Raw genomic sequence first — 24,846 nt, forward strand, 5'->3', positions numbered from 1 at the left:
TGCTAGTTTTTGTTAGTGCGCGCTAACGGGAGTTAGCGCGCACTAACGGGGAGTTAGCGCGCACTGACTCCCGTTGGTGCGCACTAATCGGAAAAACAAATTTTTGCGAAAAAACAGGAAAATCCTGATTTTTTTCGGGCTCCCTAAAACATGCCGAATTGGACAATTTCGTTGCAATTTTCCAATTCGGCAAAAACGAATGCACATCTCTAATAATGGCCCGGGGGCTCCGCGGGTTGAACCCTTGGATTCCCGGGCTGCCTGGGCTTAGGTGGGCCTCTGGGGGTCTCCTGGAGAGATGGTGGAGAGGTGTGCCCACAAGGAGTAGAGGTGAATGGCTGACGGTGAACAGACGAGCTAGACCGGAACAGAGAGTACTGGAGACCATGGGTACAAGGCAGGAAATGAAGGTCCTCCGGGCAGGGTAGGCAGCGCCTAGTAGTCTAGCTCGAGGAAGGCCACAGACAGCGCCAAGGCAGGTGGGCCTGGTTGTATCAGGAGAAGCAAAGAGAGTGTCCGAATGGAGCGCAAGGGTCAAAGCCAGGGTATCCGTCCGAGGAAGGTCAGTCAAAGTAAGGGTCAGTTCCAGGTATCAGTCCAAGCATGGTCAAAGGCAAGCAGAGGTCAGTTCCAGGTATCAGTCCAAGCGTGGTCAGAGGCAAGCAGAGGTCAGTTCCAGGTATCAGTCCAAGCGTGGTCAAAGGCAAGCAGAGATCAGTTCCAGGTATTGGTCCAAGCGTGGTCAAAGGCAAGCAGAGATCAGTTCCAGGTATCGGTGCAAGCGTGGTCAGAGGCAAGCAGAGGTCAGTACCAGGTATCAGTCCAAGTGTGGTCAGAGGCAAGCAGAGATCAGTTCCAGGTATCGGTCCAAGCGTGGTCAAAGGCAAGCAGAGGTCAGTACCCGGTATCAGTCCAAGTGTGGTCAAAGGCAAGCAGAGGTCAGTTCCAGGTATCAGTCCAAGCGTGGTCAGAGGCAAGCAGAGATCAGTTCCAGGTATCGGTCCAAGCATGGTCAAAGGCAAGCAGAGGTCAGTTCCAGGTATCAGTCCAAGCGTGGTCAGAGGCAAGCAGAGATCAGTTCCAGGTATCGGTCCAAGCATGGTCAAAGGCAAGCAGAGGTCAGTACCGGGTATCGGTCCAAGCATGGTCAAAGGCAAGCAGAGGTCAGTACGGATATCGGTCCAAGCGTGGTCAAAGGCAAGCAGAGGTCAGTTCCGGGTATCGGTCCAAGCGTGGTCAAAGGCAAGCAGAGATCAGTTCCGGGTATCGGTCCAAGCGTGGTCAGAGGCAAGCAGAGGTCAGTTCCGGGTATCGGTCCAAGAGTGGTCAAAGGCAAACAGAGGTCAGTACCAGGTATCGGTCCAAGCGTGGTCAGAGGCAAGCAAAGGTCAGTACCGGGTATCGGTCCAAGCGTGGTCAAAGGCAAGCAGAGGTCAGTACCGGGTATCGGTCCAAGCGTGGTCAAAGGCAAGCAGAGATCAGTTCCAGGTATCGGTCCAAGCGTGGTCAGAGGCATGCAGAGGTCAGTTCCAGGTATCGGTCCAAGCGTGGTCAAAGGCAAGCAGAGATCAGTTCCGGGTATCGGTCCAAGCGTGGTCAGAGGCAAGCAGAGGTCAGTTCCAGGTATCGGTCCAAGCGTGGTCAAAGGCAAACAGAGGTCAGTACCAGGTATCGGTCCAAGCGTGGTCAGAGGCAAGCAGAGATCAGTTCCAGGTATCGGTCCAAGCGTGGTCAGAGGCAAGCAGAGGTCAGTACCAGGAATCATTCCAAGTGTGGTCAGAGGCAAGCAGAGGTCAGTTCCAGGTATCAGTCCAAGCATGGTCAGAGGCAAGCCGAGTATCAGTCCAAGAAGGTAAAACCTGGGTTGCAGAATGTGGAACAAACTCAGGAATGAAGAAACACAGGAACAGGCGCTGGAACACAGGAAGGACCACGGGAACACAGGAGCAACGCAGGAACAGTGGAACGAGAAAAGGAACACAGGAACAGACGCGGGAACACTGGAACAAGCACAGGAACTCAGGATCATTGGAACAAGTACAGGAACACGGGAACACTGGAAAAAGCACAGGAACGCAGGAACGAGGACGGCAACTAGCTCACATGATGTGATGACCCGTTTGCCAAGGCAAGGAATGGAGGGCTGAGCCCTGCCTTTTATGCAGGGCTCAGGTGATGTCATCATTGGGCGCCGTGGAGCGGTTTCCCACAGCGGCGCCTTTAAAGGTTGGCCCTGTGCGCTCGCAAGGGGCCGACTGCAGGAAGGCGTGGCACGGGCCTCTCCGCGCTGCGAGGGACACGGAGCACCAGAGCAGGAGCAGGAGGGAACCGGGTCTGGAGTTGAGGAGGCCGAGGAGCTAGGAGCCCGAGGGTGCAGACAGCTAGCTACGACCGCGGGAGAGACTGGGGGAGCAGTGAAGGCTGGGTCTGGAATGTGAGCAGGGCCGGTCGCAGCCTAGCGCGGCCGGAGCGCGCAACACAGAGCAAGCCAGGATGCTAGAGATCCCTACACAGAAACTACACACTAGCAGAATACCTCACCTTGGTCACACATGCAGAACACAGACAGACCCTCACCAAATATAGAATAGAGAGACCATAAAGTATAAATAGAAACATATAGTCAGAAACCAAACTGGAAACTGCAGCAAGCAAAACTCTGTATGCAATGCATAGTGGAAAAACAGAAGCATCACCAGTGCTCATAAATCATCAAACAATAAAATTAAGAAATATGAATCAATCATAATAATAAAACCATACTAATAAAAATCTTTCCATACAACTGCTGAATAGAAAAACATTCAATAATCAAGAACTCATATAAACAATTTAAAAAATGTTTCAAACAGCAATAAAATATTTCAAAACAGCAGACACATCAAGCACCCAATAACTAAAACTAAAAAGGATGGAAAAATCCCCTGCTCTCTCCGTACCTGAAAACTTTTGATTTCCAGATACCCTGAGCTTGTCATGCTCATGTGGGACTGCTTTCTTCACTTACAACCCAGGCAGGATCACATTTTCACAAACCACAAACACACACACACACACACCTGTTCTCTCATACACATACACACAACCCTGTTCTCTCTCTCACACACACACACACACACATTCTGTCATAATACAACCCAAGCAGGCTTCCTCTTTTCCCTGACAGCCCCACTGGAGCCTCTTTTAGTCCTCTGTGACTGTTGCTATTCATTCCTCATTGAGGAAAGAGGGCAGGAGCCCATTTTGCTGCTCCTCCTCATGGGCCGGCCCTGTGGTATTCAAAACTTGTGGGGCTGGCACTTCCTCATAAGCATAGAGGATGTGCCAACTTGATGATTTTTGAATACCTTGGGGCTGGCACACAACGTGCAGCAGCAGAATGGACTCCCTCTTCTTCTGCTCCCAGTTGGGTCATGACATGCACAGGCCTATTCTTTCTTCCACTACTGGTGGTATGAGGTCCACCGGTGGTCATACGGGCCTCTTCTTTCTTTTGCTGCCAGTGGATTGGAATCCACCGGTGGCTACCACACAGATTTCTCTCTTCTTTTTCCAGAAAGGATGGAGTACACAATTGGCTGCACAAGCCTCTTCTTTCTGCTTCCTTTCTTGGGCCCCCTCCTCATTTCCACCACTATTTTCCCCTTGGGTGTGCTGCCCTCTGCAATTGCACAATTTGCATACCTGGTAGTGCTGGGCCTGCTTAGTAGCAAGCTCATGCAATACAATGAAGTGTAGAAGAAAGCAAATTTGCTTACCTGTAACAGGTATTCAATGTGGACATTAAGAGAAACAAACCACACAAGAGGGTGATATCATCAACAGCGCTGACATGGAACATGCTCTCTCTAGAGGTAGATTTTAAAAGCGTCGCTCGTGCAAAAATTGCCACATTCGCGTGTAAGTGGATCACGAGTGAGTAATGCGGATTTTAAAAAGCCGTGAAGTACGAATGTATATACCTCTGCACACACCCAAAATAAGAGGACAGAAAATGGGAGGGGCGTGGGCGGAATACGGGCATTCCAGGGAGGGGCCAACACTTACGCGCATAACTTCATATTTTACAACTGGAGGCCATGGTGCACGACAGCTTGTTAGCCACATAAAATTTACTGCTGCTCTAGATGAGGAGCAAGTCTGTAGATCTCAGGTTTTATGGCTTACAGGACAGGGAGAGGGGTCAAGGTCAACTGGGGAGCATGCAGGATGAAGAACCAGAGGAGTCTTGAAGACTGCGATATTAACTGGACAAACTGGTGGATTCATTTAAAAAACTGGAATGACTCTCACGTGAGCATGTTTTAAAATCCATTTACATATGCCCGTATAAGCCGGCAAAGTCCTACGGAAGATATGCAAAGTGCGTTTGCTCTAGCTATCTTTGACTGCATTGGAAATAGGAACTGGATGTACATGGGGCCATCCTCCAGGGGATGACACCAGGGCCGGAGTGAACAGATTTCCCTCTAGCCCTTACTCTTCTTCTAGCTGGAGCAGCACTAAGGTGTATATGGGGGCCAGGGAGGGAGGTCCCTTGCCACAGCATATGTTTTACAGGGGGTGGGAGGGGCCCAGGGAAGCTCATCTAGGTAGGCCTAGGCCCTGTGTTCAATTTTTATGGCTGACGTGAGGGGGACCAAGAAGGCCCAGGCTAGGCCTGGCTCAGCCTAGTCAGACAGGCTTGGGCCCCTGGTTGAATTTTACAGGGTAGGAGAATTGTTGGAGGACTGCAGAGAGGACCTCCTTTCAATAAAGCAACAAATGCAAAAATAACTAACTTTTTCAGTTATTTTTTATGGCAGACTATTTTCATTTCATTCTGTTTGGAATGAACTGAAAATGACCCAGTTCATTGAATTTTTTGTATTCATTTTAAGTGACTACATTGCATTGCAAAGGGAATTGCAGTTGAAGGGTCATGCAGATAATGTTTGCCTTTTAATTGGTAAGCCCTGTCCAGCTTGATCACGAAAAACAAAGAGCTGAATAGATTTTCTGAAAGGTTTAGTTCTTTCCAAAGAAAATAATAATGCCTTTCTGCAGTCTAGAATACGAATAGTCTGTTTAGCTTTAATTGCGTGAGATTTGGGGAAAAAAGTTGGCAGTACAATAGATGGATCTAGATGAAACTGAGATATTTCTTTGGTAAATATTTAGGGTGAGTCCTTAGAACAAATCTATTTTTGAAAATGTGAATAAAAGGCTCATGAATCACCAAGGCCTATAGCTCACTTGCTCTGCATGCTGAGGTTGCTGCTATTAAGAATAATACTTTCCAGGATAGAAATTTGAGCTGTATTGTAGCTAGTGGCTCAAAAAGTGCGGTCATTAACCTTGCAAGAATTATGTCGAGGTCCCATTGGGAAGGAGAAACTTTAATTGGAGGGCAGAGGTTTTAGAGGCCGTTAACAAGCTTTCCTATTATAGGATGTTGGAAAAAGTCTGACCTTCAAGTTGATGGTGATAAGCTGCTGTAGCACTTAAATGAACTCTGACTGAATTAGTCTTTAACCCTGAAGAAAATGTTGAAGCCGTTAAATAGATCTAGCATTTGATTATCATACTATATGGAAAATCTCTTCCATCGAAAGTTATATGAACCTCTAGTAGAAGATTTTCTTGCTGCTAAAATTACTTCTTTTATTTCTTCAGAAAAAAAAATCATGACTTGTACTAATTGGCTCTCAATATCTATGCTGTTAGTGCTAGAGAATGAAGATTTGGGTGAACAAATAAAGTTGGAAATATTTGGAGATATTTTGGAGGGAATACTACCAGCCTCTGTAGCCACAGAAAACGTATTTGGTGCAGTCAAAACGGTGGAAAAAGAATCATCCTCTCTTTGTCCTTTCTTAATTTGGAGATAGTTTTCAGAATGAGGGGAAGTGGGGGAAACACATACAGAATGTGTGTGTTCCATGGAAGTAGACAAGCATTGGATGCTACATAACTTGGAGATGATCGCTTCGAACAGAATAGTGAGTGCATGTTGTTTTTTGGATATATTTGCACAGTTCTTAAACACTGAAGAAGATAGTTCAACATCAAATAATAATAATAATAATAATAATAATATTCCTGGTCCCAGAATCATGTTCCAAAGGCAGTGAGTATGGTAGAATAAGATGCACACAAAAAAACTGTGCAGCTGAGATAGAGAAAAAGAGTGAGAGATGTGTGTGTGTGTGTGTGTGTGTGTGTGATGTCCCTTGGAGTAATCTCTATGTTTCTCTGCCAGAAGCCCTTAATGAGCCCATTGTTATATCATTAAGGTTTATGGCACTTCATTTGCATCTGCTTTTGAAGTGGCTTTTCCCTTTGAAATTAATATCCTTTTGGTCCTCTTGCCTACAGTGTGACTTCCAGGATGGAAGGAGATAACTATATTTTTTGAAATTTAAAGAAGTGATTGGAGCCACTGAATCTGAAAGAAATTGTCAGGAACTACTATATTATCTGGAAAATCACTGGACATGATCATGTCAAGCAGGCCTACTATTGTAGATTTGCCTCAGTACTGACAACGATGGAGAAGCCATTTGATGTGAGGCTGAAGCTGATGGCTCAAAGAATCTGCTAGAACATTGAACTTTCCTCGAAGATATACTGCAATCACATGTATTTTCCTCTCCATTGCCCACTTCCATATCTTGCATGACTCTTTGCAAAGGTTTGCAGATCTCGTGCCTCCATGTTTGTTTATATAGTACATGGCTACCTGATTGTCTGTATTTGAACTATTTTTCCTTTCAGCCATTTCTCGGTCATAAGAAGGGAACTGAATATATCCCTTAGCTCTAAAAAGTTGATGTAGCTTTGTTTCTCTTGAATGCTTTAAGTCCCTTGTGAACCGGGCTCTCTAGCCTTGGGTTGATGCACCTGTTGTTATTAATATCAGATGGGCCTGAGGAGGATGAAAGTTCTGTCCACAGAGTAAATTGAATGGTTGGGTGTGCCAATTCCAATGCCACCTCAACCTGAACAGTAGCTGCCAACTGACCCAACATCCTCACGAAATACTTAGCTCTTACTAATGACTGGTTGGCCAATATATGAATTATATGGATTAGGTTTTTCAGCCTCTGTAAGGGAAGAGAAGCTTTGTTTTTTCAGTTCAGTTCGGGTAAGTCCCTATGAATTCCAACTGACATGTTGGAATTAAGGGAGATGTCTCATAGTTGACTAACAATCCCATAGAAAGTAAAATATTTAGTGTGAATCTTGTTGTCCTTCTGCCTGCATCAGAGACATGTCTTATATTAGCCAGTCATCCAAGTATGGAAAAACAGACATTTCTTTTCTCCTGATGTGCAGATAAAATTATCCAGCCAGCTTAGCCTATATATTCAGTGGTGCAATTGTGCTGCTGAATATATTAATTCTAAGTTAGCTGGATAATTTTATCCCTTCCCCTTCCTGCAGACACTATTTCTTCCTCCTCCTTGCAAGTTCTCTCTTTTTCCCTCTCTCTCCCAGCACACTTAGAGACAACGGATGCCCATGGTTTATTTCCAGTCCCTCCCCTCCCCCCCCCAGCTCATTCATCCCTCTTCTACCCCCATGGCACAGTCATCATCTTTCCCTATCCATTCTCCCACTGCAATCATCATTTCTTCCCCTTCCAGCCCTCTGGTGCAGTCCTCAACTTTCCCTCACCCCCTTGGTGCAATCATCTTCCCTCCATCTCTCCTAGCACAATAATCTCTCTGCCCACCCCCAGAAAAACTATCATCTTTCCTCCCTCCTGCTCCACTCCCCTTGAAGCAATAATCTCTTTCACATCCTCTTGGTATCTTGGCACAATAATCATCTTTCCTCCACCGCCTCTGGCACAATCATCTCATCCCCATCCCTCTTTGGCTGATGGCACAATCATTTGTTCTCCTCCCCACGAGACCCCCCTCCCCTATAACCCCCATATGATCCCTTCCTCCCATAGCATACACTTTCTCCATGTGAAATTTCCGTCAGCGTGTAGCCAGCAGGAGTTTGAGCAGCGCTTCTTACACGCTACTCATTCCTTCCCTTCTGGCTTCCCTCTGCATTTAGAATGATATAGAGCCCAGTGGGTCTCACAAAACTGGGCCCCTGCATTTCCAGCCGCAGAGGGAAGCCCAAGAGAAGAAATCATCAATAGAAAGTAAGCAAGTTAGTTTGCTGCTGACTGTTGCTGACTAAATTCATGGAGTGCCCCCTAGTCCTTCTATTATCCGAAAGAGTAAATAACCGATTCACATTTACCTGTTCTAGACCTCTTATGATTTTAAAGACCTCTATCATATCCCCCCTCAGCCGTCTCTTCTCCAAGCTGAAAAGTCCTAACCTCTTCAGCCTTTCCTCATAGGGGAGCTGTTCCATCCCCTTTATCATTTCGGTTGCCCTTCTCTGTACCTTCTCCATCGCAACTATATCTTTTTTGAGATGTGGTGACCAGAATTATATAGAGTACTCGAGGTACGGTCTCACCTTGGAGCGATACAGAGGCATTATATCATTTTCCATTTTATTCACCATTCCCTTCCTAATAATTCCTAACATTCTGTTTGCTTTTTTGACTGCTTCAGCACACTGAGCCGATGATTTAAATGTATTATCTACTATGATGACTAGTTCTGTTTCTTGTGTAGTAGCTCCTAATATGGAACCTAACATTGTGTAACTACAGCATGGATTATTTTCCCAATATGCAAAACCTTGCACTTATCCATATTAAATTTCATTGCCATTTGGATGCTAAGTCTTCCAGTCTTTCAAGGTCCTCCTGTAATGTATCACAATCCGCTTGTGATTTAACTACTCTGACTAATTTTGTATCATCCGCAAATTTGATTACCTCACTCATCGTATTCCTTTCCAGATGATTTATACATATATAGAAAAGCACCAGTCCAAGTACAGATCCCTGAGGCACTCCACTGTTTACCTTTTTCTACTGAGAAAATTGACCATTTAATTCTACTCTCCGTTTCTTGTATTTTAAACAGTTTGTAATCCACAAAAGGATACTGCCTTCTAGAAGTCTCTCATGTGGGACTTTGTCAAATGCCTTCTGAAAATCCAAATATACTACATCTACTGGCTCACCTTTATCCACATGTTTATTAATCCCTTCAAAAAAATGAAGCAGATTTGTGAGGCAAGACTTCCCTTGGGTAAATCCATGTTGACTGTGTTCCATTAAACCTGTCTTTCTATATGCTCTGATCTTGAGAATAGTTTCCACTATTTTTCCCGGCACTGAAGTCAGGCTCACTGGTCTGTAGTATCCCGGATCACCCCTGGAGCCCTTTTTAAATATTGGTGTTACATTGGTCACCCTCCAGTCTTCAGGTACAATGGATGATTTTAATGATAGGTTACAAATTTTAACTAATAGATCTGAAATTTCATTTTTGAGTTCCTTCAGAACCCTGGGGTGCATACCATCCGGTCCAGGTGATTTGCTACTCTTTAGTTTGTCAATCTGACCTACTACATCTTCCAGGTTCACAGTGATTTGGTTCAGTTCATCTGAATCATCACCCTTGAAAACCATTTCCAGAACTAGTATCTCCCCAGCATCCTTAGTAAACATAGAAGCAAAGAATTCATTTAGCCTTTCTGCAATGGTTACCTAATGGTCCAACCGACTCCCTCACAGGATTCTTGCTTCAGATATATTTTTTAAAGTTTTTATTATGAGTTTTTGTCTCTACGGCCAACTTCATCTCAAATTCTCTCTTCGCCTGTCTTATCAATGTTTTATACTTAACTTGACAATGCGTATGCTTTTTCCTATTTTCTTTAGAAGGATCCTTCTTCCAATTTTTGAAGGATTTTTTTTGGCTAAAATAGCCTTTTTCACCTCCCCTTTTAACCATGCCAGTAATCATTTTGCCTTCCTTCCACCTTTCTTAATGTGTGGAATACATCTTGACTGCGCTTCTAAGATGGTATTTTTAAGCAATGTCCATGCCTGCTGTACAGTTGCTCATCTGGTAAACAGTTGAAGGGGTTGATACACAGTTAGAACAGGTAGACAAGAGTTAATACACTGGTGCTACCCTAGAGGAAATATGTTGTGGAGTACCCACAAAGTACACAGGAGAGGAGAGACCTATGCTGCAAAGTGCTGGGAAATTTCCTTAGGAATCTCTGTGACTCCCAATAGCAAACCTGGGAACTTCTGACTTCTGCTCACCTTCTCCCCCCCCCCCCCCCCCATTTTGCACTTTCCTCTTTACCACAATTTTTGGACTCTCCTTTCTCTTTCCTCCACACTCTTGCTCTCCCCTCTCTCCCCCCTCCAACTTGTTCTTCCTTTTTCCTTCCTCCCTCATCGTTTGCTCTCTTCTCTAGCTGTCTCTTCTCACTCCCCCCACATTTTTCAACCCTCTTTATTTCCCCTTCTGGCTCCCCTCCCACATTCTTGCTTTCCCCAATTCTCTTTTCTCCTTCTCACACACACATACACTCCAAAACACTCTCTTGCTCTCTTATATCACTGTTCCCTCCAAACACTTATTCTTGCTCTATCCTCTCACTGACTCCCCCACCCCCACCTCTCTTTCTCTGTATCACACACACACACACACACACACACACACACACACACACACAGGTTCTCTTCTCTCTCTGGCCTCCAACACACACTCAGTTTTCTCCTTCCCCCCCTTCCTGTGGATCTCTCACACCTATGCACATTTTCTCATGCCATCTCTCCATCTGTTTACATTGATCCATGCAGGACTGGCAGTGCTTCCCCGCCTTTCTCTGCTGATTGGTACATTGAGATAGCCAGAACCAATCAGCAGCCAGAGGCAGAGGATTGGCAGCAGAGCTTCCTCCTGCCTCAGTCTTTGTCTTAGCCCTGCCATCTCCTCAGCAGAGGCAGCAGTTTCTAGGACCCGGAGATCCTGGGCGCTTTCCTGGAGACCCCGAGACAGGTTTCTAAACCCTGAGTCTTCAGCTCAAATCCAGAGAGTTCCCAGGTATGCCCAATAGTTGTATATAATGAAAACATTTTCAGTTCAATTTTTTTTTTTTCATTTTGGTTTTTGTTTAATTTATTTCTTCAAAACAAAATAAACAAACAAAATGGAAGAAAGGGAAAAAAAACCAAAACAAAACCAAGTAACCCACAGAGCAGTACCCACTCACTCTGCAAGCATTAATTGCCCAGCTCATTCAGTGCCCCCCCCGCCCCCTTGGACTTCCTCTTACCCTATGCATGGTTTAAATGGGGCGGGAGCTGCTGCTGCCTGCCAAACCCAGCTTTCATTTCCATTGGAGTGAGATACCCTTGCCCCGCAGGAAGGAAAGCTCTTTTTAGCTGGTCACTGACCACTGAGGATGGATAATTTTCAGAGGAATCCAGTAAAACCTCCTATTGATTTTGCTGGAATGGAGAACACCGGTTGAACAAGGAGAAGGTGGCGTTCAGTAACTAGAACCTGAGCAATCCAAATGATCTCACTTTATCTCAGCTTAAGTATCAGAGTTATAATAACAACAACAGCAAAAATTGCTTTCTTTCTCCCCCTTTCCTGTAGGAGCTGCCACTCAGATCGGACACCAGCATTGGAAACCCATTCTTCCACTCCAGATAAAACTATATGCATGTGCCTGAATTATGGCTATAAAATGAGGTTGTGTTCCTATTTAGATCACAACCATGATATAAATGCAAATTTTTCTTATTCCTATTATCTAATCAGTTGAACTCAATAGTTCCTCAAATGAAAAAAATAAGCCTTTCCTTCTTTCATTTGAAATTAATTTAAAAAATCTATAGTTGGAAGATAGTTTCATTGAAATCACCATTTCTGTTACCAATGCTTCTCTTTTGCTTAGACTCCAGTGACTGGTAGCTGACCTTTACCTCTGTTATTATTCAGAGCATGGTTGATCTTGGGAAGCAGCTCTTCCGCCATGGGGCCTTAGCCTGAATTAGATGCCTCAGCTTCCAGAACGGTTCTTTCCTCCCAGTCAGGACAATACAGAAAGGGGCATTCAGCTTTCTGCTTGTATTTCAACGCACATTTTCTGTGCACAAAACTTACTGCCAATACAGCAAAGAGTTTTGCGTGCAGAAAATGCACGTTTCTAAGCAGGAGTACTGCTTAGCACCCTCACATGGAAATCCCATGCAAATGAGGGTATTGAGCAGGACTCCCCTGATGCAGGGAGACTGCATCTGACCAACGCACCCTATTTAACGCTGGAAACTTAACTCTGGGTCAGAGCTGGAGTTATGGTTCCAGCACTATTGCGCTGGCCCTTAAAACCCCTAAAATAGGGGGGAAAATGTTTTTAAAAAATATCCACAGATAAGTAGTGGCTGATTCCATTTACCAAATAAGTGCTGACTAAATCAGTATTTCTCTGACTAAGTGGTGGCAGCTGCTGTCACTTCTGGCCTGTTAGGGATGCCTCCTTCCCTGAGTTAAAATGTATTTTGAACCTGTGCCAAACACAGTTTACTCTTAAACGTGCTTTTTTTAAACTTCCAATGCATTTGCATTTCATTAGCTTACTGCACTGAGAGTTAAAAAAAATTAATCTGGGCGTTAAAACTGTGTGCTAAAAACCAGGCATAATCTAAAAATTGTGATATTTCCTGCTCTGCCAGGTAAAATGGCCTGGCTGAAAACTGCCTTCCCCAATCTAGCTAATAAGTATGCATGGGCTTACATAGTGTGGGGAGGATTTTAAAAGGGTATCGCGTGTATATTACACGCATAACCCCGAAAACCCGCTCCTGTGCGTGCCGAGCCTATTTTGCATAGGCCCAGTGACACGCGCAAGCCCCGGGACTCGACGCACGTATGTCCCGAGCTTGACAAAAGGGGCGGGGAGTGGGCGGGGCGGGGCGGGACCGAGGCCTCTGGCACAGCGGCCCTGCCGGGATATCCCGCGCAACCTATGCCTGCCCAAAGGGAGGCGTAAATAAAAAAATAAAGGTGGAGGGGATTTAGGTAGTGCTGGGGGGCGGGTTAGATAGGGGAAGGGAGGGGAAGGTAGGGGGGGGGGGGGCGTGGAAGGAAAGTTCCCTGCGAGGCTGCTCCGATTTCGGAGGAGCCTCGGAGGGAACGGGGAAAGCCATCGGGGCTCCCCTAGGGCTCGGCGTGTGCAAGGTGCAGAAGTGTGCACCCCCTTTGCGCGCGCCGACCCTGGATTTAATAACATGCGCGTGGCTGCGCGCGCATGTCATAAAATCGGGCGTACATTTGTGCGCACCGGGTTGTGCACACAAATCTATGCCTGCGCGTAGCTACTAAAATCTGGCCCTGTGTGTACTAATAGTTGGGTTAAAAAAAGGGGCTCCTGCAATTGTGTTTAGATCTGGGTAGAAAAACAGTGTGTACACATGGGATTTTCAAAAGTATACTCTATATTTTACCACCCCTTGGCTGCTTGCATGCATAGCAGATGCAAAGTATGTGAAAGTTTTTACATACTTTAAAGTTATTTTTAAAGAGAAACTATGTGCAGTAGAAGTACTCATGTACTATGCAACTATGCAGGTTATTTTAAAATAACCCCCTTTAGGATCACATAGTGTATTGCTAGCTTGTGTATTGGAGACTGAGCGCTCTTCATAATGAGAGGAATATGTAACGAACCTTTGTCTAGTAGTGAAAGAAAAGAAACTGAGCTAAGAACAGATAGGGTTCCTACTGAAAGATTTCATTTCATAGCCTGCACATCCAAGCTCCTGAAATTTTGTAGGTACTGTTTAGATATGCCATATGAGCAAGTGAATAAAGCAAGTAGTTAAGAGGCTCAGAAACCGATGAAAAAATAGTACTGTTTGATAGGGATGTGCATTCGTTTGAAACAACATACACAATACCATAGAAGAAAGTATAGCGCTATAAAGGTTCATGGATCCTTATTTTTTTGGTGTAAATTTGTTTATTAAACAGTTTTCCTCACAAGAACAGAGCATGAGGATATGATACAGTCTATTTCAAGCCATCCAAACAGATTAAACCCAGCTCAAAAACATGTAACCTCATATAAAGGCACCTTGAACAGAAATTGAAACAGAAAGCGTGAACTTCAATGCATGAGATTATCAGCTTGTAGGAGACTGTTGTTATTGACATTTCTGCCTCCTCAATTTAACGGGTAAATCCTTATCGTGCCCCTTTTATTTTCCTTTATTCCCTCTTGCCCCCCCTGCCTCCCCCCCTCTTCCCCCCCCCCCCCCCGACACTGGTAGCACAACTCTAGAAACACATGTGTTATAACCGGAATGTATAACCGGAATGTAAAACCATTATACGGTATTTGGTGTGCAGGATATGTAAAATTAAAAATAAAAATAACAATAAAAATAAGAACGTACAATCGATTACAGACACAAACTCTGTTCAAGAAAGGTAGAGTGTCTTACGATTAGCCCCTAAGCAAAATGATCTGTTATCAAACGTAACAACTTAGTCTTTAAAGTAGATGTAAGGAAGAATTTCTTTGGGGAGCGAGTTGATGTAATCAAGCCATATTAGTTTCGTTTGTTCATACTATTTCCGCGGCTTCTGCTTTGCCGTCAGATATTCCAAGTGGAGCAGCTTTTGAAATTTTTGTGTCCAAAGCCATGTATACGTTGGGGAAACCATGGTCCACTGAGCCAAAATGGCATACTTGGCTACTAGTAGAATTTTGTCCATTAATCGGATTTGGCAAGAATCCAGAGAGTAAACGGTTTCTAATTCTAGACCCAAAAGCCATATATTTGGGTTCAAAGGAAGTAGTACATCCCAGAGGCTGCACACCAAAGACTGTAAAAAGGTCCATAAATCCTGAACTGCTGGGTGGATCCTTATTTTAAAGGATTCAATAAATCAAACTTGAGAAATTGATGAAATCAACATATCCTTCTTTATTAAGTAATTTTCTGGCGGAGAAATCTTTAGGTCCGTGTTTCACCACAAGGGCTGTGTTGGGAGGGACAAAGCCCAATGGTAAAACGGTGAAGTGTGTGACCTGGCAAAGTGCAATATGTTGAATGTCGAAAGTAACGAAAGTGTTGAGCCCTACGGAGGGAATTCGAAAGAGCTGAAACAAAAAGGCTTGCAAATTTATTAACAGCAGCATCTCCTTAAGGGAGGGTTTCAGAAGGTATCCCAAAGAGGAAGAAACGTACAAATTTTTAGCTGCGGAGCCGCCATACTTTTTCGTTGAATCGGCTAAAAATTTGTACGTTTCTTCCTCTTTGGATACCTTCTGAAACCCTCCCTTAAGGAGATGCTGCTGTTAATAAATTTGCAAGCCTTTTTGTTTAGGAGAAGGGGACTGGTGGTTCAGGCTTGAAATTGGTCTTCCCCCTTTGCTGTGGTATAATCTCAGTAGCTTCAGTATCAGCTGCCTCCTCCACTTCAGTGGAGGTTAAGATGCTACTGACTAGAACCTCCACATTTTCTTCAGCCACTCTTTATTCAATATTCTGTGATTTCGCAAATATTGCCGGCATTACCTGAAAAGCAGTAGTCATGGAGTTTTTGGGTGCTGCACTGACGCTGTCCTTGTCCTTGCCTCTGCCATGCTAATGCCAGTCTCTGATAGCTTTCCCACCTTCTGCCCCTGTTCCAGAGCAAGAGAGAGAAGACAGATGGAGATGGCACATGCTCTTCCAATTTGAATTTCTTAAAGCTTGAGCTGACTTCCACTTTTCGCTTTCTGTAGCAACAAAAAGTCTCTTTTAAGTTTGGGGGTTATTACCTTTGACAGGATCTGCAGCAGTACCCAAACCTCTGCACCTACCATTCTTCTGTCTACTGCCTTTCCCTCCTCTTCTCTTTGCTCATAGTGGCATGATGGAATCGGAAGTGATTACTGGGGTTTTGATGACACCATTTGACATCAAAGTGGTACATTTATTGGTGCACTTTACCACTCACAAGTGCCAATGTAATAATGACTGAATATTCGTCTGTCACACAAAATCACTTCAGTGCTTAGCAAGCACTAGTACCAAGCAGAGTTAGCAGCATGCCAGTAGTACAAACTCACTGTTGTCTGGCTATCCCTCACAGTTTTTGCAAAAATATTTCTCTCACACACAAACATACATAGGGGCAGATCTTAAAACATACATGCGGGCGTAGATTTGTTTGCACAACCCGGCGCAAACAAATCTATGCCCAGTTTTATAACATGCGCACACTGCCACGAGCATGTTATAAAATCAGGGGTCGGCGCGCACAATGGGGTGCACACATGTGCACCTTGCACGCGCCGAGCCCGAGGGGAGCGATGGCTTTCCCCGTTCTCTTCATGGCCGCTCTGAAATCAGAGCGGCCTTGAAGGGAACATTTTTCTGCCCCCCCCCCCCGGCTTCCCCTCCCTTCCCCTATCTAACCCACCCCCCATCCCTAACTAAACCCCCTCCTACCTTTGTCAAAAAAGTTACGCCTGCCCAAGGCAGGCGTAACTTGCGCACACCAGCTGGCTGCCGGCACGCCATTCCCCAGCCCAGGGGCTGCTTTAGAGGCCTCGGCCACGCCACTGGAATGCCCCCAGGCCGGCACCACGCCCACGTCCCCGCCCCCGGAATGCCCCCGAATGCTGCGCCGCCCCCAATACGCCCCCCCGACACGCCCCCCCAAGCAAAGCCCCGGGACTTACGCGTGTCCCAGGGCTTTGCGCACGCTGGTGACCTATACAACATAGGTGCGCCGGCACGCTGGGCTTTTAAAATTTACCCCATAGTGTATTTGTGTACACTGCTAGCTAACTTCTTTTGTACACATAAAATAACTCTCAGATGGAGAAGAAACTGACACGGCTGCTCTTCTGTTCTCTCTATGCAGTTTGCACTTAGTATTATAAGCAGTGCACTATGCAGAGTCAGACAGAGACAAAAAAAAATCAAAGCTGTTTATTCACTGCTTCTCTGTCTCCAGTGCTTTTGTCTCTCTCTCACAATGGTAGCACTATGACTGCAACAGTGACAACAACAAAAGTCCTTTGCCAATGCCAAAATTATTCTTGCTGTTTTTTAAATCTTTTCTTTCACCATAACAGAGCTTCCAAAAAGATGACCTTTCCCTGTGAAACCCAGAGAAAATGGAATTTCTTTGCACATGCTCAGACCTTTCAGTGGGAGGACATCAGTGTCACTTGATCTAGGTGCCAGCTATAGACTAGTTTAAAAAAATGCTTCACCTTGATTTGTCCTCTGTCCAGTCTTCTTGCTTACTTTTCTGGCCTTGACTCCATTTAGACTACTACTTCACAAGCATTGCTTAGTTATTAAAGTTACCAGTCGCAATATAGCACTTTTACATAAGCCACATACTTTAATGGGAAATATAAATGAAAGAAACAAATTGAGGTTGATATTCATGGGCACCCTCCATTTATTTCAGGGTCCCAAAAATGAAATGAAAATGCTCTCATTCATTGCATTATGCCCATTCATTTCAATCAAATTTACATCCCTACTACACAAAAGGTCTTGTAATCTCAATCAGATGTAAGCCTAAATATTTCTGTAGTGGAAAAGTAGATGCAGTAGGATGGAATTTTGGTGTGACAGATTTGTGAAAATGTCCTTCCTGTAAACTAGAAAGTCTCTGGTCCTCTCACAGGCTTACTCTGAGCTGTGTGTTTACTTCCTATTTGTCAGACTGTCATTCTTATGAAAGAATAATTGTACAGTAGAAAATTAGGACTGGAAGAGACCACAAGACATCATGTCACCTACTGATTTCTAAATATCTCCTCAGGGACTTACAGTCAGTTGGGTTTTCAAGATATCATCAATATCCACAATATTTATCTTTATTTATTTAAACCCGATTTATCACCTAAGCCATAGGTTCAATGTGATGTAGAAAGTGAGACAAAAATTACAAAGAACAAAATCACAAAATCAGCAATGGGTCAAGCAACCACTTCAAACAGCAGAAACAGAATGGATGTTCTCCACCACTACCCCAATCTTTTTTTTTTGTTTTCTGTCTGGCAGTTTTCCCCTGCTTTGTTGAGTTTCGAACTCCATTGAAACCAGCTTCTATATTTCATTACTTTTGAGGGGTCCTCCTGCTGTACTGTGGACTATTAGCTGTTCCATTTATTATCTTTTTCTTTGGGATTCATTCATTAATGGTAAACATTTTTTGTATGGATTATTTTGCTGTATTTTTTTTTTTATTTCCAGTTGTGCTTGATTTATGTACTATTAAAATGCAAATAAATAAAATTAATTTTAAAAAAAGAAGCCAATCTCTATTGGGCTTTGGCACCAAGAGACTTCAATCACAACTACCTGGATTTTTTCTTCATGTTTTTAAGGGCAAATTTCAAAAGCCATTTACCCAGGTAAATACTGCCAAATTACCTGGGTAAAAAGGACCTTTTGGATATTGCCCACCCTCCAAATGGTTAAAAGTACCTGGGTTTGATCAGGAATGGGGTTTGATCAGGGGGAAGCCACAATGGCCCTAATTTTCAATTTTCAAAACTACAGGTGTTGTTTCCATCAGGAAGCAGCCGGAGAAAAAGAAAGCGCAAATATATCTGGGCACCTTTTCCTGCAAACTGCTATCAAAGGGAAAGAACGTTTGCCTACAAGAAAAAAGTGCCAACAGATTTTTCCATCAAAACTCACCCAGCGATGAAAATTACCCAGTCGATACGCTCTGCCCTGCCATCACAGCCACAGCCAAACGACATAGCAGAAAAAGGCAACGTGCCCTGTCCAGTCTGCCTAGATAGTGCTATCCATGCTGCTAAGGATACATCCCAGCCAGCAGCCACTGGGGATGTGCATTCATTTGAAACAAAGCAGAAAACGGAAACTAAATTAACAATTTCATTTCGTTATGAAAATGAAACAAAAGAAAAATGAACAAAATTTAGCTCCTTTTCATTTTGTTTCATTTTCAAAATAAATTGCCACCAGCTTTGGTACCGGCCCCACTGAAACAAAGCTCAGTTCTGGCACCCTAAATTGTAAAACATAAAGCCCCCCCCCTTCTCCCGAGCCTTCCCCCCCCCATCCCCAAGATTTATCTTACCGCCTCCCCCCCCCCCCCCACCAATCTGTGGGATCTCTAGTCACTCCTGCCCTGCCAGGTTGGTATTAAAAAATGGCACTTACGAACTCTGAGGCTGCTACCATTTTGTTGTACAAAGGTACAGAAATGAAAAACCAAATTGAAAAACAAAACAAAATAAATATTAAAGTTCACGCCTCTACCAGCCATACGGTGTGACCACTTATAAGATATCACTGCTTATCCAAGATAGTTTCTGTCATTTTCCTTCTTTCTATCTCATCATCATGGGTAGATGAGCATACAAGATCCCCTACTCCGTTCACACCCAATGCCCTTCCTTTCCCCATATCTTAGCACAAAACTTTGTAATCTAAATGCCTGAACATTTGGCCTCATAAGACCGTAAACCGTTGTTCCCCCCGGACTCTGGCCATTAGGTGTTGCCACTGAGTGATGGCTGTGACGTCCTTCCCTTTATGAGACTAGTGTCTCAACAGCATCCCTAGCCCTGATTGACCTGGGAAGCAGAAGCGTGGTCTGAGAATCACACCAAGGTCCTCCAAATGGCATTCAACAGCGCTGTCCACTGAGCCACTGGACTGACCCCCTCCTGCTCCACAGTATGAGGTAAAGCTGAATCTTCCTCGTTTAAGGCCTATCTTTCAAACCTAATCGTGGTACTAGATTTGCATGTCTAAGTGGATGTGTGGAGATTTATCCTAGTATTTTATAAACCGAGCAGTGGGAGCGGTACAGTTTATAAAATACCAAATAGTTCTGCTCTGAAAGTACATGTGTATATCTCAGTACACGCAAATATTGCAATGAAAGTGCTTACTTTCTTCTACCTATTTTATAAACGTATGTATACTTTAGGTTTGGAAAAAAATACAACATGTATGCATGATAACCTCTATTTATACATGGAGACAGGTACCTTATAAAGTATGCATGTATATGATTTTGAAAATACTTGTGTGCATACTTGATATCATCAGTTTGACAATATTCTTGACCCCACCCTGGAAAGCCCCTAGATCACCCTTTTGTGCCAGTAAAAGGTATGCATGAAACCAAAAATATACACACATTTTTGATTTTTATAAAACAGCATGTATGCAAATACAGGCTACTTACGTGCTTATATTTTCTATTTTACTCCATGTGAAATCCCTTTGAAAATTTACTCGATAGTTTTCAGGAATTTAGGATGTTCTGAAGTTGCCTAAAGCTAGTAAGGTTATAAAATAATCCAAACTGAACAATTAGATAGAAGGAATACTATTTTTTGTTAACTTTCTGGTAAAAACAGAATAATACTCATGCATAATACTCATGCATTTTGTAGAGTTCATATTCCAAAGTGTTTCAGAAGTGCAATGAAATACAATAACATGCTGTGCTAGTATCTGTAGAAACATTTCTGTCACCAATAACTGCTGAACTGTTGAGTTTTCCAGCATTTTATGACACTTATCTGCTGCATGGAGAATCCCAGGACAGGATAATATTTAAAAAAATATTGTGAACAGAAATTCTGCCTGAGCTTCTGCATTTAAAACATTAAAGGAAAATCCATCTAAAAATATATGGAGGATTGTGAGCATATAGAATGAAGGAGACAGACAGCATATAGAATGAAGGAGACAGACAGCAAGCATGACAAAATTGAGACATGCTTTCTCTCACGTTTGGAAATGTGCAAGGAAGGATGTATGAACAATTGAAAGTCAAGCTTGAACCAAGCAGATTTCAGCCTGGTTCATATTCGATGGAAATGTGGACTTTTTCGTGATTCATTAGGGAAAATCCATTTGATTTTTCTCTGCAGAATTTGGAAAATCTGAAAGCAAATCTACAAAAATCTGCAGTGAATCTTTGATCTCAAAAGATTCTACAGTGGATTTCCTCAGATCTACCTTGGATTTTCCATGAACCTATGGTCAATGTTGCAGTAGAGCCAGGTCTGTCTGTTAAAGAGGTTTATTGAACCAAATCAAACCAACAGATTTTTCAAGAGATTCGTACATCACTACAACATAATTTTAACTAAATCATTAAACATAGAAACATAAGGTCCGATATTCAGAGCCATTTAGCTGGCTATGCCCAAACTTAGGCCTAGATTCATCAAACTGCTATTAATATAGCAGAAATAGCACCCGTCATAAAAGAAGGGGCATGGTTAGGGTAATTTTCCTGGTACCACTTTGCATAGCTATTTTATCATTTCACATTGCAAGCTGAGAAGTCCCCTACATTTTGGTCTGCTGGTGTGTGTGTGTGAGAGAGAGAGAGAAAAAGAGAGCGAGAGAGAGAGACTGTAGAAGCTCACAAAAAAGTTAACTATTTATATCACTGTAAGAGGGGGCACTATAACTTGGGGTAAGGTTTGTGGGGTGGGCTAGGTTCTGGAGGGCAATTTTAAATGCACAGTCAAATGTATGAACAGCAGAATTACCATCAGTGAAGATTTTACATGATTTTGAGGGATGAATGATGAAAGAAGTGTAGATTTATGCCTTGTTCCCTCTAGCTAGCTTGATGTACTATCTAGCTAGCTGAAGTCAAGCTAGCTAGAGAGAACATGGTACAAATCGACTCTTCTTTCACCTTTCATCCCTCCAAATCATATAAAATCTTCACTGATGGTAACTGTGCTGTTCATACATATGACTGTGCATGTTAAATTACCCCCTAAAACCCAAAGTACTCCACAAACCTCACCCCAAGTTACTAGTGCCTCTTCTTAAAGTGGTATAAAAAGTTCAAAAATCAGCAGGCCTCCATAGAGTCTCTCTCTCTCTCTCTCTCTCTCTCTCTCTCTCATGGATGTGTGCACGCACCTTTTAAAATCTATCCTTATGGGGTTAAGGCCCTAACGCATTTTGATAAATGAACCACTAAGGGCCTCATTTATTAAGAATTTTTCCCATAGACACAGAATGGGAGAAAAGCCTCAGTAAATCAGGCCCTAAGACAGCTAAATGGAGCTGTTTCAATATCTGGCTGCAGTCAGCTCTTCTGTTGTCCTAAAGTTAGCCAGATAAACCTATCTGGTTAACTTCAAGATAGCTGAGTATATTCAGGGGCTAAGTTGTACAGTGAATATCACAGCCAAATTTACCAGATAGGTTTATCCTGCTAACTTAGGGAGTCAGACAGTGTCTCAATATTAGACTCATAAAGGTCAATATTCAAAGAGATTTTTCTCGCTAAGTGTGAGGCTTAGTGGGACAAACCTGTGGGCCACATTTTCGTATCTACGCGCGATTTTATAACATGTGCACGCAGGTTATAAAATCCGGGGTTGGCGCGCGCAAGGAGGTGCACACTTGTGCACCTTGTGCGCTGAGCCCTAGGGGAGCCCCGATGGCTTTCCCTGTTCCCTCCGAGGCCGCTCTGAAATCGGAGCAGCCTCGGAGGGAACTTTCCTTCCACCCCCCCACCTTCCCCTCCCTTCCCCTATGTAACCCGCCCCCCAGCCCTACCTAAATCCCCCTCACCTTTATTTTTTTTACACCTGCCTCTGGGCAGGCATAGCTTGCACGCGCCTGTCAAGTGCTAGTGCGTGATCCCCCGGCACAACCACTGTGCCAAAGGCCTTGGTCCCGCCCCTGCCCCGCCCCCAGACTGTCCCGCCCCCAGACTGCCCCGCCCCACCGTCCCTTTTTTCAAGCCCCGGGACATATGCGCATCACGGGGCTTGCGCGCGTCACCGGGCCTATGCAAAATAGACTCAGCGTGCGCAGAAGGGGTTTAAAAGGGTTACGCGTGTAATATATGCACGTAACCCTTTTAAAATCCACCCCTTAGTCTGGTTAAGTCTGATCCTTTGGGAATTCGATATTTGGTTTGCCACAGAATATCCCAAGTGAACCCTCTAATCTCCCTCAAATCTAAACACAAAAGTCAGTAACTTGATCTCCCTTCCTCCAAGTTTAAAAAATATTCTCAACCCAATCTTAGTCTCCTCCATCTAAGTTATATAAAATAATATTGGGGATACTGTTGCCCAAATTCCCTGTCCACTCAAATGTTACCATCCTTCCACCCCATCTAATAAATCGATAAGCGCATCAATTTGTTTAATAATGCACATAAAAAGAAAAAACATATGCTGACTGAAGAGTCAATTCATTCAACCAGCTGCATTTTCAGTGCTAATCTGAACTCCTGTCAAAAACTACAGCAAATTCATTTTTGAAAAATGATGCGATAAATCTAATAAAGCTGCAGTCACAAGTTCAAAGCATCATGCCTTCAGAGCCAGAGAGAATGACAGCTGCTTAAAAAAGGATGCCCAGTCAATCATGCTGTTTAATCCATGTGGTTCAATCATATTCAATTTTAAAGACCCAAAATTTTGTACCACGAGTGGATCTGTTTCCCATGGACATCACCACTATGGTAAAATGTTCCACTTGTCAGAATATGCTTCAAATTTCAGATATCATCAATCCACAGGATATGCGAAAATATGCCTTGAAATTTCACTTCCTGCGCATCAGATCACTTTGTCATCCAGTGTCCATGTTTGTTATCATATGTTGGAAAAATAAGATAGCATTGAGCACACACATGTCAGAACACAAGAAAGCCTTAAGAAACAAAGAATGGAGGCTCCCATTGTTTATCCAGCTGGTTAAATTCTAAATATCTACCTCCACAGATTTTGCTGCTATAGCTGCTGTTTCTCCTCTTTCCACTAAGATTATACAGAGGTTTTTTTTGTTTATTCTTTTGTGGGAAGTCTTGGATTTTCTCTGACAACTTTGGAAAATGTCCATTTCTGTAGTTTGATTAGCAGTAGCACAGGAGAAAATGCATGTCTGTTTCTATTTCTATAGTATTGCATTGCACACAGTCTGTCTTCTTGGGGTTTCCAGTTTAGTTTTTGTCTTTCTCTTTCTATTTCTAGTGTATGATCACATATTCAGTGAGGGTCCATCTGCTTTGTGTATTTGTGACTGATGTGAGGTATTCTGCTAGTGTGTATTTTCTGTGTAGGGATCTATAGCAGCCCAGCTTGTCCTGTTTTCCAATTTCTTCACTCAATAAGAGGTATATTAGTGTTCTAGGGCAGTTGTAATACTTGCATTGTTGCCTTTTCGTATGCTGAGTATTAGGGCTGGATTGGTATGGCAGGTTTGCTACATAGGTTCTCAGTGTGTTTTATCTAAGGTTTTATGTTTCACAGAGAGCTTGGTAGTGGAGGGAGTTTGTGTCACTGTTATTGAGATGACTCAAGAATTAGAAAGGTGGAAGGAAGGCAAAACGATTACCAGCATGGTTAAAAGGTGAGGTGAAAGAGGCTATTTCTGCCAAAAGATCTTCATTCAAAAATTGGAAGAAGGATCCAACAGAAGAAAATAGGATAAAGCATAAGCATTGGCAAGTTAAATGTAAGACATTGATAAGACAGGCTAAGAGAGAATTTGAAAAGAAGTTGGCCACAGAGGCAAAAACTCACAGTAAAAACTTTTTAAAATATATCCGAAGCAGAAAGCCTGTGAGGGAGTCAGTTGGACCATTAGATGATCGAGGGGTTACAGAGGCACTTAGAGAAGATAAGGCCATCGCAGAAAAATTAAATTATTTCTTTGCTTCGGTGTTTACTGAAGAAGATGTTGGGGAGGTACCCGTTCCGGAGAAAGTTTTCATGGGTAATGATTCAGATGGACTGAACCAAATCACAGTGAACCTAGAAGATGTGGTAGGCCTGATTGACAAACGGAAGATTAATATACACCCTAGGGTTCTGAAAGAACTAAAAAATGAAATATCACATCTATTAGTAAAAATGTGTAACCTATCATTAAAATCATCCATTGTACCTCAAGACTGGAAGGTG

At 43.4% G+C, this 24,846-nt stretch overlaps 1 long non-coding RNA gene across 1 annotated transcript in view; it reads left to right on the forward strand.

The window, feature by feature from the left end:
* The first annotated feature begins 10,855 nt into the window (after positions 1-10,855).
* Positions 10,856-24,846, forward strand: part of LOC115091728 — a 38,454-nt gene continuing 24,463 nt past the window's right edge. The window contains exon 1 of the long non-coding RNA XR_003856804.1: positions 10,856-10,973. This is a non-coding gene — a long non-coding RNA (uncharacterized LOC115091728). The remainder of the gene's footprint in view (positions 10,974-24,846) is intronic.

The sequence above is a fragment of the Rhinatrema bivittatum genome, chromosome 5 (assembly GCF_901001135.1).
Source record: "Rhinatrema bivittatum chromosome 5, aRhiBiv1.1, whole genome shotgun sequence".
NCBI lineage: Eukaryota > Metazoa > Chordata > Amphibia > Gymnophiona > Rhinatrematidae > Rhinatrema > Rhinatrema bivittatum.